A 17,138-nucleotide genomic window follows, 5' to 3' on the forward strand; every position below is an offset into this window, starting at 1 on the left:
TTTATTATGAGTTGAAATTTTGTATCTCTGAAACATCCATTAAGCCTACTGTTTTTCTATGAAGCATCACAGAGAAAGTCTACCACTCAACCTATATAAAATAACTTCAATATTTTAAAGTAGTCATTATATGCCCTATTAGGGGTCTCTTCAGTTTAATGTTTCTAATGTTAACTTTATTTTCTGTACCCTTCACCACCCATGCCATTCTTCCCTTTATTTCATCCAATTTGTCATGACATGGTTAAATTGTGATGCTTTGAATTAAATGCAAAGTTTTAGATATCAACTAATCAGTATTCATGGTTTACTCTTTCAATAAATATTTAATGAGCACCTGGGATAAACCAGCTATTATAGTAAGGACTAGTGGTTAAACAAGACATGGAGTCTTTACCTGTCTTAGAATAGTGCTGGAACTGCAGTAGAGATAACCCTATTAATACTAAATCACAACTATGATAAATTTACAATAAGAACAAAGGGAATGAAATGTCTTTCTCTGGACATTATAATAATACTCCAAAAAATCTAAAATTATGCTGGTATTTGTAACATCCACAACAAAATTTTAATTAAAATAAACTGTAGTAGCTGGTTTGCCTCGGTGGATAAAGCATTAGCCTGCAGACAGATGGGTCTTGGGTTGGATTCCAGTCAAGGACACATAACTCGTTTGCAAGCTTGAGCCCCAGCCCTAGCAGCAGCTCATTCAGGAAACAACCAATTGATGTGTCTCTCTCACATCAATGTTCCTCTCTGTTTCCTCCCCTTCCCTTCCACTCTCTCTAAAAATCAATGGAAAAATACCCTCAGGTGAGGATTAACAAAAAAATAATACAATAAAAAATAAAATAGTGGTCATTCATGTTTTCATATAATTTGCTAACAAGGTCAGTCATAAATATAGACACACCTGCTATTGAATTTCTCAGAATACGTGACAGAGGCAAAAACAGAATAAAAACATTCCCTTCTTCCCTGATTATCATCATAAGGGTTAATTCATCCGATAATGTTTTGAGAATAACATTAGAGAATGTGTGAAAGTGCTTTAAAAAGAATAAGCCACAATGCAAAGGTAACTATTTGTTTTCACGGAGTAAAGAGAAATTGTGATTAGAGCCTATATTGAAGAATAGGTGTTGATTGACTTTGCCACCATAAACAGCTATGAAGTGGTGTTGTCATGAACAGGTACTGGGGGCTATAGTCCTTAGAAAAGGAGACACACGCCAGGTGAACTTCATATCTATGTCAGCTTCTTATTGAGGTCACTTTCCAAACTGAGCCACAGAGAAGTGGAGAAAAGTACAGAGCAATAGTATGCTGGGCAAACAGGCAGGCACCAGGAGGGTCTGGAGCTGCTGAGGTGTTTGAAATTTATGAGCCAGACGATTGGGAACGAGAGACCAGAGCAGAGAAGGAAATCCAGAAATCTGCATGGAGTCGCTATTGATTCTTTTGTGAAATATTAAGCTGCATCTGCACAGGGTATGGCACCATGGGATCTGAAAGAGATCTGAACAGAAGTCAAACGAAAATTCTAGAGGTTTCTCTGTGCTAACAGTACTAGAGTTCTAACCAGGCAGAGTAGATAAACTTCGTTGAAAAACCAGACTTCCATGTCCAACTTCCAAAAGCCCAAGTTTTAGGAATAGGGCTATTCTAGATATTCCCAAGCCTTGACAAGATCACGTTGATCTGGGAGTAAATTAATAACCTGCCAGTACAAAACTTAAATATTGTTTAAAAGAGTCCTCATATTTTGGATTTCAGTAATGTAACATCCACTTTCAGTATACAAACAAAAATACTAGACATGTGAATAAAAAGAGAAAACTAAAGAATAGACAGTCAATAGACACAAACACAGAGATGTCACAGATAGTAGAATTATGAGACAGGTGCATCAATAGAGCTATAATAAGTATAGTCAATAATTTAGAGACAAAAATATAACAAATAAAAAATATGTAAAAAAATCTTAGTAGATAAATAATAACTATAAAAAAAGATGTTCTAAAAATACAATATCTAAAAGGAAAAAAAATCACTAATTAGGCAACATGCTAAAAAAAATATCAGTGAATTGAAGACAGGTTTCAAAAAACTATGCAAATTGAAGCACAAACTTTAAAAAAAAATGAAAGCCAATAAAGGTCTGTGATCTATATATAAGTCAATACCAAATGCAGATGAATATGTGTAAAAATGTTTTTTAAAATATCAGCCCTCATATCCAACAACATCAAAGAACCACTGTTCAGATAAACACAAAGAGTACACTTAGATATGTCATTATCAAAAAACTAAAACTCAAAGACAAATAGAAAATTCTAAAAGCAGCCAAATAAAAAAACATATTATGTATAAGAAAAATATAATAGAAATCACTAACTTTTTAAATAGGACACTATACATTCCAAAAGACAATGGAACAACATTTTAAACACTGAAATATAAAAGTCAATCTAGAATTCAATAAATTGCACAAAAAGTCCTTCAAAAGTAAAGAGGAAATAAAAATATTTCGGATAAATGTTGAAAGAATTTGTAACTGGCAGACTTAAAATTCAATCATTACTAAAGAAAATTCTTTTGAAGGAACAGATACCATACAGAAATCCTAATTTACTTGAAGGAATGAGAGTAGGAATAATTAATACATAGTTAAATATAAAATATGCTTTTATACTAAAGATAAATTAGATTCTATCAATGTTAAAACAGTTGGGCATCTCAAAAAAAGCTGTTAAAGTGAAAAAGCAAGCCACAGGCTGGAGAAAATATTCAGAATACTTGTATCTGGCATGAGAATTGTATCTAAGAGATACAAAGACCTGTTACAATTCAGTAACAACAGTAAAAACAAAACAAAACAAAAACAACCACCAAAAGTCTTTAAATGGGCATAAGACTTGAGTAAACACCTCACAAAGGAAGACAAAGATGATGTACAAAAGATAAGTAAGTACGTTAACAAAAAGTGCTCTGCATCACTAGTCATCAAGGAACTGCAAATTCAAGCCACAATAATATATCACTTCACAAACTAGAATGGTTATAATAAAAATGCTTGATAAAATATTGGCCTTTTGGAGCAGCCAAAATTCTCATATATTGCTGGTGGGAAACGTTTGACTATTTTTATAAAGTTGAACACATATCTACTCTTTGATTGAGCAATTCTACTCCTTTATTTACCCCAGTAAATAAAAACATGACAAGCAAAAGATTTCTAGAAGAATGTCCACAGAAGCTTTATTCATAACTAGAGGTCCAGTGCACAAAAATTTGTGCACTGGGGTTAAGGGTCCCTCAGCCCAGCCTGCCCCCTCTCACAATCCAGGAGCCCTCAGGGGATGTCCTACTGACGGCTTAGGCCCACTCTCCACTGGGAGCGGGCCTAAGCTGCAGTCTGGCCTCCCTCTGTGGGAGGCAACTGGCTGATCAGGGGAAGGCACCACACCCATCACCCTGCTGCTGCTTCCACTGCTGACCATGTTGACTGCGAAGCCTGAGCCCGGGGCCTCGCAGCCACCAGGGCTCACAGTTGCCATGAGCCCCGGGCCTCGCAGCTGCTAGGGCTCATGGCTGCCTGAGCCCATGGCTGCCCTGAGCCCAAGGCTGCCTGAACCCTGAGCCTTGCAGCTGCTGTGTCTTTGTCCAGATGAATGTCCAGAAGATGTCTGCCCAAATTAGCATATTACCCTTTTATTAGTATAGATAGCTCTTAGCTGGACACAATACAAATATACATCAACAGTAAAATGGGTAAACAAATAATAATGTACTCATACAATGGAATACTACTCAGTAATAAAAAGAACTATTGATACACTCAAGAACTTGGATGATTTAAAAAATCAATTTATGTGAATATAAAACTAATGGATTCATGATAGAAATCAGGCAATAATTGCCTGTGAGGGATGAATGGACTGAGAGGGAAAAGGAAGAAAGTTCCTAGGGTGATGAAAGTATTCTGTCATATGCCTGGATAACACAGGCATATGCATCTGTCACACACTCTACACCTAAAATTAGTGTAATCCTTTATATAAAAGTTATACCTCAAAAAATGTAAAAATAGGAGGTAGAGTCCAGCAGGAATGGCTCAGTTGGTTGAGTGTTGTCCAGGGCACTAAAAGGTTGCTGGTTCAATTCCAAGTCAGGGAACATACCTTCATTGTAGGTTAGGGAGCATACGGAAGGGAGCATACAAAAGGCAACCTATGAATGTTTCTCTCTCTCTCTCTCTCTCTCTCTCTCTCTTTCTCTTTCCTATCTCTAAGCACGTCCTCAGTGAGGGTATAAATTTTATTTTTAAATAGGAGGTAGAATTATGTTAGGAAACTACTAAAAGGCAACATATTGCAAAATTTCTGGGAAGGACAGAATCAAATTATGTTTATTCTTTTTAGTGACCACATTACTCAATTTTGTCCACTCTTCCTCCATGTAAAAAGTTCCTCTTCTTCCTGTCAGTCAGCAGATAAATATTTGATGAGCATTCATTGTATACTAGGCCCTGTAATCTCAGGTTTCCTAAGTCTAATATGTTACGGCAGATAGATAGCTAGTTAACTAGATTACAAAGTGTTTGAACTTAGTATGTTTCCTTTTCTTGATGATATGTAAGAACACTAGAAAAATTAATTGAAAGAAAAAAATCAACTGTTCATAAATTTTTCTGTCAGTGATAAGACAGTTGGGGAGAGATCATTTTTGTTTGAGCAATTCCTAGCCCACATGAAATAACTGAACTCTTACAATCTTCATGTTGAATTCTTTTCAACTCCCAAAGAGCTTTATGAAAACACAAAAATAAAATCCTATATAATAAAAGCCTAATATGCTAAGTGCCCAGCCAGCCGTTCGGCCATTCAACCAATCAAAGCGTAATATGCTAATGATATGCTAAAGCCGCTCAACCACTCGCTATGATGTGCACTGACAACCAGGGGGCAGACCTCAGACTGGTAGGTTAGCTTGCTGCTGGGGTTTGGCTGATTGGGACTGAGCAAAATGGGCTGGACATGCCCTAGAGCCCTCCCGTGGCCCCTCCCCAGCTAGCCAACCTCTTGTGTTCCTCCCTGGACCTGATCGTGCACCGGTGGGGTACCTCAGCCTGGCCTGCACCCTCTCACAATCCGGGCTGAGGGATCTCCACGCCCCCCCCCCCCCCAGTGCACAAATTTAATACACCGGGCCTCTAGTAATAAAATAAAATAAAAATAAAACCTCATTGAGAGTAGAATGTTACTTCACAGAGCCTGCCTTGCTGGCAGTTTAAGCATCCTGGGAAGAGTCTGATAAACATGCAAATTTTGAATCCTAATCTTGAAAATTCTGTTTTAACAAGACTATGCAGCCGTGTTCTTACCATAGCATTACAGAGAGCTAGGTTTTAAAAATAAAAAAACCCTCTGTGAAGAAAGGGGAAAGTCTATATGTAAAACTGCTATAGATTGAGAGTTTGTGTCTGGCCCCTCAACCCCCACCAAACTTAGTGTGTTGAAATCTAACCCTCAAATGAAGGGTATTTGGAGGTGGCACCTTTGGGAGGTGATTAGGTCATGAAGGTAGAGATCCTCTTTTAGATTAATGTCCTTATAAAAGAGACCCCTTGATGACTTTTTCTACCATGTGGGGTGAAAGACAACAATCTATGAAGCAGGAAGTGGGCCCTCACCAGACAGTGAATATGCTAGCACTTCCATCTTGGATGTCTCAGCCTCCAGAACTGTGAGAAATTAATTTCTATTGTTTATAAGGCACCCAGTCTAGTTATGGCAGTGCAAGTGATTAAGACAGAGATCATCATAGGTAAAAAAAAAAGGAAAAAGAAAACATGGCTGTCCGAATTACTTCTTTTTCCAGGATTCACACTCCCTCTTGGTTCTCTTGTCTTTGCTTCAGTCTCCAGGGGCACTGAGTTGTCTCCTTGCTTCAAGACCCAGAAGTGGACAAAAATTCCTTTCCCGTCTAGCTCCTTGCTTAACAAAGGAAAGCTAAAATTTGAAAATAACTTTCATAAGCATTAAGGAGAAAGTAAAAGAAAATAGAGAAGATGCAAATAGGGAAGAATAGCAATGTAGAAAAGGATTCTCCTAATAAAATACAGATTTCTGATCCAAATATAGTTGAATTGAAGCCACAAGTTAACTGATCTAACTTACCGAGATTCAGGCCAGGGTTTTGCTCACTTCCTCCAATACATCCTACTGATTAGAGATTCATTTAGGTTTGAGAGGAAAATAAAAAAAAACACTCCTTTTAAATTTGCAAATTACTCTTTAGGGAGGTTAACTCTATCATAAATTTCACTTAGCTAACCCTATGTTTTTCTTTTTTGCTTTTTTCTTGGTACAAAGCTGAGATAACTGGGGAGGAGCAATGTTGGAAAAACATGTTTGGACCAAGAAACACAGGTCAGAGTCTAAGCTTTTAGCAACTTCTTCTTTTTTTAATATATATTTTATTGCTTTTTTACAGAGAGGAAGGGAGAAGGATAGAGAGCTAGAAACATCGATGAGAGAGAAACATCGATCAGCTGCCTCCTGCACACCTCCTGCTGGGGATGTGCCCGCAACCCAGGTACATGCCCTTGACAGGAATCAAAGCTGGGACCTAACAGTCCGCAGGCCAATGCTCCATCCACTGAGCCGTACCGGCTAGGGCAACTTTTAGCAACTTCTTAGATGCCCATGCTGCAGGCCCCAAGCGCCCTTTACAAAACAACTAGTCCTTCTCTTCTTCCACTCAGAATCTTTCTTCAGCCCCCCACACTTAAAGATTCTCTCGCTTCTCCAGGCATTTTTAATTGTCTTTTCCTGGCCTCTTCTGAACAGTGACAGAGTTGGCCAGTCTGTGACCTGGTTGTAAATGACTCCCCCATACAGTTCCTCTCAATTCATTGGCTTCAAGCTCTACAGTCTGGCCTTTCCCCTCATCTTGGCCTAGACTCCCAAGACACTGCACTACAGCTTAGTCAGTGCTAAAGGGGCTCCTCCTTGTCTGGAAGTTGACTCAGATGCATGAGATGAAATGCAGATCTGGATAAGCAGAAACGCTAGCAGGGCACTGAGTGTGTGAGTATGGGTTGTGTCTGGGGATTCTAAGTTAGAAAGAAATAAAGAAAGTGAAATGGAGACAGTTAGAATTTTGTCAGGCCCTGGGAATTACATCTACCCACATCACATATCAAATCATTTGTTTTGTCTGATGTCGTGAATGCCAGAGGTTTCTGACCTCAGGGCTATTTAAGTTATTTTGGTTCCCCACACACCTCTCTGTTTTTCCTCTCTCACCTCGAATGAATTTTTTTCCTACTCGCAAGATCTAATCCTTGGCTTTCTGCTCTTCCCTCGCTTTGCTCTATTTAAATAATTTTAATATGTTTTTATGGATTTCAGAAAGAAGAAGGGAGAAGGAGAGAGAGGTAGAAACATCAATGATGAGAGAGAATCATTGATCGGCTGCTTCCTGTAGGCCTCCTACTGGGAATCGAGCCAGCAACCTGGGCATTTGCCCTGACAGGGAATGGAACCATGACCTCCTGGTTCAAGGGTCCACAGTTAACCATTGAGCCACACCGGCTGGGCTCTCTTCGCTCTATTTAAATCATTCTTCCATTTACACATTTTCCAACTCTGTCTCTATGCTTTTGATGTCTAACTCGGTTGTGTTTGTTCAGCAGTATTCCTCCTACTCACTGTTCTCCTTGCAAACAAATGTCACTTGACCGGTGGCTTCCAATAGCCACATTCCTCTTGCTGATAGAATTATTTGCTGACAAATTTATTTGAAAGACTTTATATCCAAAGCATCTGTTTTCTGTTTTCCAGTGTCTTACATACTGTCATCTGGTTTCTGTTCCTGCTTTATCTCCATCTACATTCTCTCTTAGACCTTTGCTGCATTAAAAAGCTATGAAGGCTGCTTCATGAGAGACTGTGGAAAAGCTCGTAGTAAACTACACTCCTTCCTGTGTTACTTAAACCCAGTAGGGCAGGGGTAGATTAAGAAGGAAAGTGGTAGTAGAAAAACTAGATAAAAAATTGAAAAGCTGCCTCTTTCCTGGCATTAACATGGTCCTACTATATCTCAGATACTTCTGTAAATGCTGGAGAAATAAAGGAGGGAGAAAAGAGATTGGTTGTTTAATTCTTGGATAATTGATGAATTCTTGAAAAGAATTCAAGACACTGAATCTGAGTCACCCTCTCCCCCCTCCCCTCTCATGAACTTGAGTTCTAAAACTCCGTTTGCAAAGGCATAATAGAAATATCTTTGCCATATCTTAACATCAATAAAGCTAAACTCATTAGCCCCTCTTCAATTGTCCCTGAAAAGGTTGTTTTATGTTATAACCCAACATTTTGTCATATTTTTATCTCTTTCTTACATCCCTTCATGTATAATCAGTCACCAAAACTAGCATTTTCTGAGGTCAGAGTACTACACTGGTAACACCTCATAGAATTATTTATTGAGTTTGCTTTGTAAGCCTATATAGTTATGGTCAGTGGCATCACTTATGTCAGAAAACTAAAATTTAGGGTTAAGATCATTGGAAAATACAAAGTGGGATATTTCATGTTGAAAAAGAAATGAAACCCACACAAGAAAAGATTTAACAATTATGAAACTTTTAAAACTTAACAAAAGGGAAAATAAACATTTTTTAAAATCATAAAACAAGGGAGGATTTTAATAACATAAATGTTTATTGCATTTGAAAAGCAATGCACACTCAGTTGAAACAGACATACAACATTTACAAAGGATGACTACATACAAAGTCACAAAGGAAGGCTTGAAAAATAAAAATTGAAATTACTTCATGCATACAAGATATATTCACTATTAAAGCAAATAAAGATAAAATACAATGATCTTACAAATGAAAAAAGCCACAATTTAGAATGCAATAAAAACAAATTACCAGGAAAATGAAATTAATGACAGATAAAATATATTTTTCATAAGTAATATAGAATAGCCATAAATTCACTCAGTCCACTTACTTTCAGTTTTTCTACGTACCTATTGGTGGACTAAAAATAAACCATCAGTAGAGCAACACAGCTCAGAGATCACTCTTTAAACTGAACAGATCTTAAAATGTCCTACAAATCAGTATGAACATGGTAAAAGGCCAAACACAAAAATGAATCAAGTGTATTAACATGGAAGTCACAAAAAAGCACAAATATTCAACACATGAAAATATGCTAATAGGCCCTGGTAATCAAGATGTAAAGTAAATTAACAAGACCTTTTAAAAAGTTTGCTAACATCGAGTCTTAAGGGGACTTGCAGGGAAAATAGGCCTCCATGCTTTGGTGATGAGAGAACAAATTGGCAGAGCCACTTTGGGAACAATTGGATGCTATCCCTTATAATTACCCAGGTACCAGTGAACCAGATACCATGTCATCTTACGCTGTAAAGGAAAACTTGCCTACTTGCACCAGGAGACATATACAAAGATGTCTATTTCATGGCGTTTATAAAAACAATAAATTAAAGGAAAAAATAACCTGAAAGTCCTCAGTAGGAAAGTATGAAACACAGACTATGGAATACAGATTAAAACTTGTTAGATCTATTTCATTAACACATCTTTTAGAATGAAAACAAAATCCCCATAGTACTCTATAGGGAAAATACACTGCAAACTCAAGAAGGTAGTTTCATCAGATGGAGATGTGAAATGAGGAAAAGAAAACCAAGCTGGGAGGTAATGGTCAAAGGGGCATTCACTTTATTCTAATTTTTTAAAAGGAGAATATTCTCACGTACTATTTGTATGGCTAGGCAATTGTATCTTTTAACAAGATTTCCAAGTATGAAAATCACTGGTTAAAAGGGAACGATAATAGCCCTGACCGGTGTGGCTCACCTGGTTAGGCATTGTCCCATGCACCAAAAGGTTGCCAGTTTGAGACCCAGTCAGGGCATGTGCCTGGGGTTTCGTGCTCGATGGCTAGTAGGGGGCATGCAGGAGGCAGCTGATCAATGTTTTGCTCTCACATCAACGTTTCTCTTTCTATATCCCTTCCTCTCTCTCTCTAAAAATCAATAAAAATATATATAAGGAAATAATCATAAATGTTTTTAATAATTTTGTTAGTCCTGGGCAGCAAGCCATCTCTACCTTACATGAAATTTCGGGGAAACCTCTTTAGCCATTTAAATCACAGACACGCCTGAGGTTCCTGTAGGCCAGTAGTAAATACGCAGGAGATTCTGGGACTTTAACCAATTTCATCAGTTTCTCCCGGGTAAGGATAAATTGGGGAACACCATCATTGTTTGTATGTGTGCGAACAATGTGAAATGATGCACGACTGCAAGAAACAGTGTGAGCAAGCATCTAAGGAGCCTGCTGCAGCCTCTGCAAGAGCTCCAGGCCCGAGGAGAGGGGAACCTGCTCCCTGGGGCCATCACCGCCCTGAACAGTTTCCAGGCTGCCCTAGAGGAAGCTAAGAAGCAGAGAGATAACTTCAGCAATAAATCATATTTCCACACATTTCTAACATCAAGGAAGGACAAAGGCCCCTTTGGAGATGTGAACAAAAGCCTGAGCGATGTCCATCAGGAGCTCTCACTGCTGCTTCGGGTGCATCAGTGGGTGCCTAGTTCAAGCATCAGCCAAGACGCATGGGGACAAGAGGATCGGCAGGATGCAGAGGAGGACTGGCGAGCCTTCCAAAGTCTCAGTGGAAGTGAAATTATCGAAATGTCAAAGGAGCACTTAAAAAATGATATGGAAAATATTAGGAAGCACCACTTAGCGAAATGAATAAAAAAAAATCAAGGGGTTTAAGAAGGAGGGGGCTTTTAGAACCTGATTGGATCCGGCTAAGGAAAAATAATTCAGCAAAGTTTTTAAAGGAAAATACCACCAATCTCCAGTGGCTATAAAAGTACTCAACAACGTCCAGGCTAGAAACACTGGCACAGGGAGGCATATTTTCAACCATGAGATCAGAACCATGAAGAAATTTGATTCTCCTAATCTCCTGCATATGTTTGGGATTTGTATTGATGAAACAGTGACGCCACCTCAATCCTCCATTGTTGCCGGGAGCCGGTCCATGCTTGCTGTTTCAAGGGACCTGGCATATATGGCATACTGTTCTTAATATGTTTGCTCACCTTCTTGGCACTATGTGTTTTAACCAAGGTCTCTGAGAAAGGTTGTTTCCCCAGGTAGGGATTTTCCCCTGAAGTTAGGGAGGGAATAAAACCTCTTAACTAAGTGCCAGGTGGGTAATTAATCACTTTAACTACGAACAATCATGCTTAAGCTACATAATCTTTACTCCCTGGAATGGAGATAAGAAACGCCCTAACCTTTGAAATAGAGATTGATAGGATTGGAATCAACTGGTATAAATACAGATGTAAGAAGACAGAACTTAGAATACAGAACCAAGAGAGACAGAACCTAGGCACAGAACCTACACAGAACGTTCTCTAGAGACAGAAGAACTTTGCTGGAGAGAACATGGCAAAAGATCCTGGACAGAAACTGGCCTCAGAACCTAGAGACAGAACCTAGCGAGAGAACATGGCAAAAGATCCTGGACTGAACCTGACTACAGAAATGGGCAAGAGAACCTGACTAGAACCTGGTGACTGAACCTGGCTGGAGAACCTGAACTGAACCTGGCTGGAGAACCTAGCAAGAGAACATGGACACAGAACCTGGCTGGAGATCCTAAGCAGAACTTCTCTGGAGATCCAGACCAGAACTTGGCTGGAGATCCTGGCTAGAGATCCTGGCTAGGCTGCTGATCAACTGAACGCTGTCTCCGTGTCATTCCTTCTTTGCCGACTCCATCCACACCTTTGGGGACCCCTGGACCCGCTGGGGTTGGACCCCGGCACATTGTCATGGAGTACTGTGAGCTCGGGACCCTGAGGGAACTGCTGGATCAGTAAGATGACTTCACATTGGCCGAGCACATCGTCCTGACCGTGCGGGGCAGCCAATGGCTCATACAGGCTGCACCATTCAGAAACCCCCAAACTCCACAGAAACCTCAGCAGCACGAGCTTCCTGGTAACCAATGGCTACCAAGTGAAGCTTTCAGGATTTGAGTTGAGCAAAACACAGACTTCCATCAGCAGGACAACTAAGAAAAAAGAAAAAGAAAAGAAAGCACAGGGAGTTCCACAGCATATATCTCACCTAAAATACTGGAAAATGGGTCTGATAAATATAACATAAAAGCTGAAATATACAGCTTTGGAATTGTCCTCTGGGAAATGGTCACTGGGAAGATCCTGTTTGCAGGCTGTGATTCTAAGAAGATCCACCCGCTGGTGCCCATGGAACAGCACCAGGAGCCACTGGGTGGAGATCGCCCTTCACCGTTGCAGGAGCTCATTGATGAGCCAGGCATATGAGCCCTCCAGGCGGCCCTCTGGTAAGAAAATCTCAGAGAAGCTGTCTATTTTTTACAAAGCTGGGGACTGAAATGGAAACTAAGGAGTCCCTGGACAAGAACCTGGAAGAGGCGGAAGCTGGGCATCTTTCTCTCTCCTAGCCTTTGGCATGGAGCTATTTGTGAGTGCAGGGAAGAAGCACTTCTCTGTTACAAAGAGAAAACAGTTCCAGCCATGCAGAGCACATCCCCCTCCAAACGACATTGTCAAATATATGCCTTTGGTAGTCACTGTGACAGATGTTTTGCAAAAATCATACCTCTCTCTGTCTTGACACTTCTTAGCACTGTGACTTTGAAGGTCCTCCCATTGCAAAGTGGAGTCTACACATGAAACTAATATATTATTGTATGTCAATTATATTTCAACTAGAGGCCCGATGCATGAAAATTCATGCAAGATTAGGCCTTCCTTCCCCCGGCTGCCAGCACCGGCTTCCCTCTGGCACCCCGGACCTGGGCTGCTTTGTTCTAGCCACTCAGGCTGCTTCACTCCAGCCGCTGCCACCCACCGGGACCCAGGCTGCTTCACTCCAGCCACCATTGCCACCCACCCGGTTCCCCATGGTTCCCTGTTCGCCATGCTGCTATCGGAGCCTGCGGGGAGGGGAGGGGAGGGGAGGGATCGAGAAGTGGTCAATGCACCTCAATGGTGACTGGTCCAGTGGTCATTCCAGTTGTTATGCCTATGGTCCCTGGCCTTTTATTATATAGGATGGAAAAGAAATATTCTCTCTTACAAACTGAAATGTTTATAGATGATGCAGTTACATATCTGGTTGCAATTTTGCATATATCTGGTTTCATTCAAAATAATCCAGGGGGAGGAGAAATAATTATAAAGAAAAACTTAGCTATGAGTTGCTAACTATTGAATCTAGATGATGGGAAGATAGTGGTTCATATGCTCTTCTCTTCTGCAGATGCTTAACACTTCCCACAATAAAGTGATTTTTTGAAAGGGAAAAGAAATAATAATTTTGTTAGTCCTGTTAATTGTTCCTCATCAATCCAAGAAAGGTTCTTCAGAGAGGTAGCAAACCAGGATTTTCCTCTGTTGATCTTATACTGGTATTCACTTATGGCTTGTCTGTCTTTAATAGAATGGAGAAGAGCACCTGATCATATAGAGTATCATAGACATAAACTTCTATTTAAATGATAAATTGGTAAGCAAATAATTCCACTAAATATTTTGAATGGGTGTATTGAAAAGTTCACAAAAATCCATTTCACATTTTTTGGTAAACTGAATACCCATTTAATGTATCATAATTGTGAGATTATTTCATAGGGAAAAGACATAGATTTTCTTAAACAAGCAATTTATTGCTGTGTAAAAAGAACATAGCTGCATTTCAAAATGATTGTAATTGCCAAATTAGTAAAAATTTCAAAGCAACTAAACCAGTATTTCTTCTCTTTCTGGCTTTATATGATATATAATTGACAAATAAATGTTGTCTCTATTTACAGTATACTAAGTGAAGTTTTGAAATATGTACACATTGTGAAATGATTACCACAATCAAACTAATTAACACATCCATCATTTCTGTTCATATATTTTAACCACATGAGTTTTGTAGGAGATTTCTTTATAAGCATTCCATGGCTGTTTTTAGTAGCATGAACAACTATCATAAAACATGTTATTTTAACAGTTAAAATGTATTGACAAAGTGCTATGGGAGTGAAAAAATAAAATGATAGTTGTAGGAAAATGACAAAACAAATTAGATGAGATAAATTAATTGAGTGACTACTGTAATGTTTCTTAGAATAAAGAAATAAATCAACGCCTAAGTAAGCAGCACGGATGATTTGATTTTGTTTTAATTGAGAAAATTTTTTAAAGAACATTAACAAGAGAATAGTTGTTCTGATAATGTCATAAACAAAAAGCATAGATAAGAACAAAGTACAGAAAATGGAATATTAAATTGGTAACCAATTTACAAGTAATTTGAGTAAAAGAAGAGAGTACGTAGTAAGTGCTAAATATAAAAGATGTGATAAACAATAAAGAAAAGAAATAAATTCTTAAATAAATGATTTTGGAATGAGACCAACTCACTGAGGGACTCAGAAATTCACTCAGGTTCGGCCACCAGCCAGAGACCCCTGACAGAGATACAACTGGAAGTCCAAGATCAGGGAATCAGCAGGGTTAGATGCTCTCAAACCTGTAGGAGAGCATCCTTCCTGCTTCTTCTAGCTTCTGGTGTTTGCTGGCAACCCCGGGTGTTCCCCAGCCTGTGCCAGCATGATTTCCCTCCCTGCCTCCCTCTGCACATGATCTATTCCCCTGCATGTTTGTGTTTCTGTCCAAATCTTCCTCTTCTTATAGGGACACCAGACATATTGTATTAAGGGCCAGCCCTAATGATCTCGTCTTAACTAGGTTATATCTGCAAAGACCCTAATTCCAAATAAGGTTTCTCTCTCTCCTCCCCTCCCCTCCCCTCCCCTCCCCTCCCCTCCCCTCCCCTCCCCTCCCCTCCCTTCCTCTCCTCTCTTCTCCCCTCCCCTCCCCTCCCCTCCCCTCCCATGTCCTCTCCTCTCCTCTTCTCTCATCTCCTCTCCTCTCCCAAAAGTGAAGCCCCCATATGAAAAGGCACTTTCTGCTTCAGGGTTAGAAAACTTTTGTGTGGCATAGCATGCTTTTTTTAACATTAGGACTAAATCTGAAAAAATGGAGCCTACTGTCATCATCAACCATACATTTTCAAAAAGAGTGTGGGCAGCCCTAGCCATTTGGCTCAATGGATAGAGCGTCGGCCTTCGGACCAAAGGGTCCTGGGTTTGATTCCATTCAAGGACACATGTACCTTGGTTGCAGGCTCCTCCCCGGCCCAGGGCCTGGTCAGGGCTCCTGCAGGAGGTAAGCAATAGATGTGTTTCTCTCATATCAATGTTTCTCTCTGTCCTTCCCTCTCTCTTCCACTCTCTCTAAAAATCAACGGAAAAATACCCTTGGGTGAGGATTAACAAAAAACAAAACAAAAAAAGAAATGAGGGAAACAGACAAGCCTGTGGCCCTGGGGATGAATTTGGAGTTTTCTGGCCCACAGGTCTTACAAGACACTGGACTCTTTCTGCCTCGGTGGTCGATGTATCCTAGACACTGAAGTTCACACTGAGAGTCAAACCTTACCATCATGTATGTATGCTCCAGCTCACAAAATTCCTTCCTGGTAGGATTGTATGGTCATAAGATATTTGGTCAATATTTCTACATCCCTTTTTTAATCTATAAAATAAATAGACTAGATAACTACCAAAATCTATTTCTACACCAATAATTTGCATTCCTTTTTTGCAAGAAGTCATTAATTATTGTGACAACCCTTGAAACCCCAATGACATTCATTAAGTACCTTGATTCAAGTTAAATTAAAAGATTTTAGATATTTCTCCACCTTCGAAGTGGATCATGGACCTTCATATTCTCCTTCTCTACTTCCAGCTCTGTTTTGGTGTTGCCATTTTCTTTTCTAAGACAGTTAGGGCAATAGATTATTCTATCCAGGGAAATTAATGAGCTTAGTGTGAAGCCCAGAGGGTAGGAAATAACTACTTAACAAAAGAAGAAAGAGGAGGAAGTGAGGTCATACACACCTAATGCCCATAACTTTTAAAGATGGAAACCAGCAATAATGAGGTGTCAGAAAGGTCAGATAGATGAGTACTGAACTGAGAGATCACATGGGCACTTGAGACTGTAAACGGACTACGTGCTCTCTGCCAGCCTACGCCCCCCTCCCCCCCACCACAGAAAGATGCCTCATGCTCCACTGTGCCTTTGACAACTCCCCTTAGCCCTTCTCCTGCAGAGTCATGAGTAATAACCCCCAAACCCCTGCAAAGACATCTCTCACCCCCACAGTGGGCAGGTGCAGTCATTCAAAATACACACCAATTCCACAGAGAAAAAGACTTCCTGACAGCATTGCAATTGATCTCCTCGCTGCTAAAGTTAAATCCACCTGACCTATATCCACACACAGATTAGCTCAGATGGAAAACTGAAAACTAGTGACAGTGAATCACGCAGTGAATCCAGGAGCTCATAAATAAAAAATGTTCCTGCGGGTAGAAAACTCAGTGTTGAAATAAGAATATCTGATATAATGAAAAACAGAAAGGTTAGATTAGAATCAAAATATAAACCTTTGGGGGAACTGACGTAAAAAATTTTTTTCAATATCTAAAATATATCTTCACTGTGGGTTAACTAAGTGAGGGAGGTTGCATCAGTAGCCACGTGATGGATAGAACCTAAGTTTGGGGAGTTCAATAATTCTGTTTGATTGACTCCATATAAAGATAAAATAGAGTAATTATTATAAAGTTTAAAGATGAATAAGCAAAAAAATAAACCTTTATTTTAGCTTCCCCCCAAGTCCTAATCTCTAATAGTAACCACAGTTACAAATTGGTAGTCCAAATATATATGTATATGTAGACACACATATTTAAAATATGTTTATATTTATATTTCACACATATAGTTACTGACATAGATGTATTTTATCTATACATACCACATGCTTTTGAAAAAATGGGTTCATATTTTATACCTTTATGCACATTTTTTTTCATTCAATATAGTCCCACTTCCTGGGGTTAGATGCCAGCTCCAATGCATAATGCCTGTGCGACCTTAAG

The 17,138-nt window shown here is 39.5% G+C and overlaps 1 pseudogene; it reads left to right on the forward strand.

Annotated features, from left to right (window-relative positions):
* LOC118675789 overlaps positions 1–12,499 on the forward strand; it is a 33,406-nt pseudogene extending 20,907 nt beyond the window's left edge.
* Positions 12,500–17,138: the final 4,639 nt, after the last annotated feature.

This window comes from Myotis myotis, unplaced genomic scaffold, assembly GCF_014108235.1.
Source record: "Myotis myotis isolate mMyoMyo1 unplaced genomic scaffold, mMyoMyo1.p scaffold_m19_p_2, whole genome shotgun sequence".
NCBI lineage: Eukaryota > Metazoa > Chordata > Mammalia > Chiroptera > Vespertilionidae > Myotis > Myotis myotis.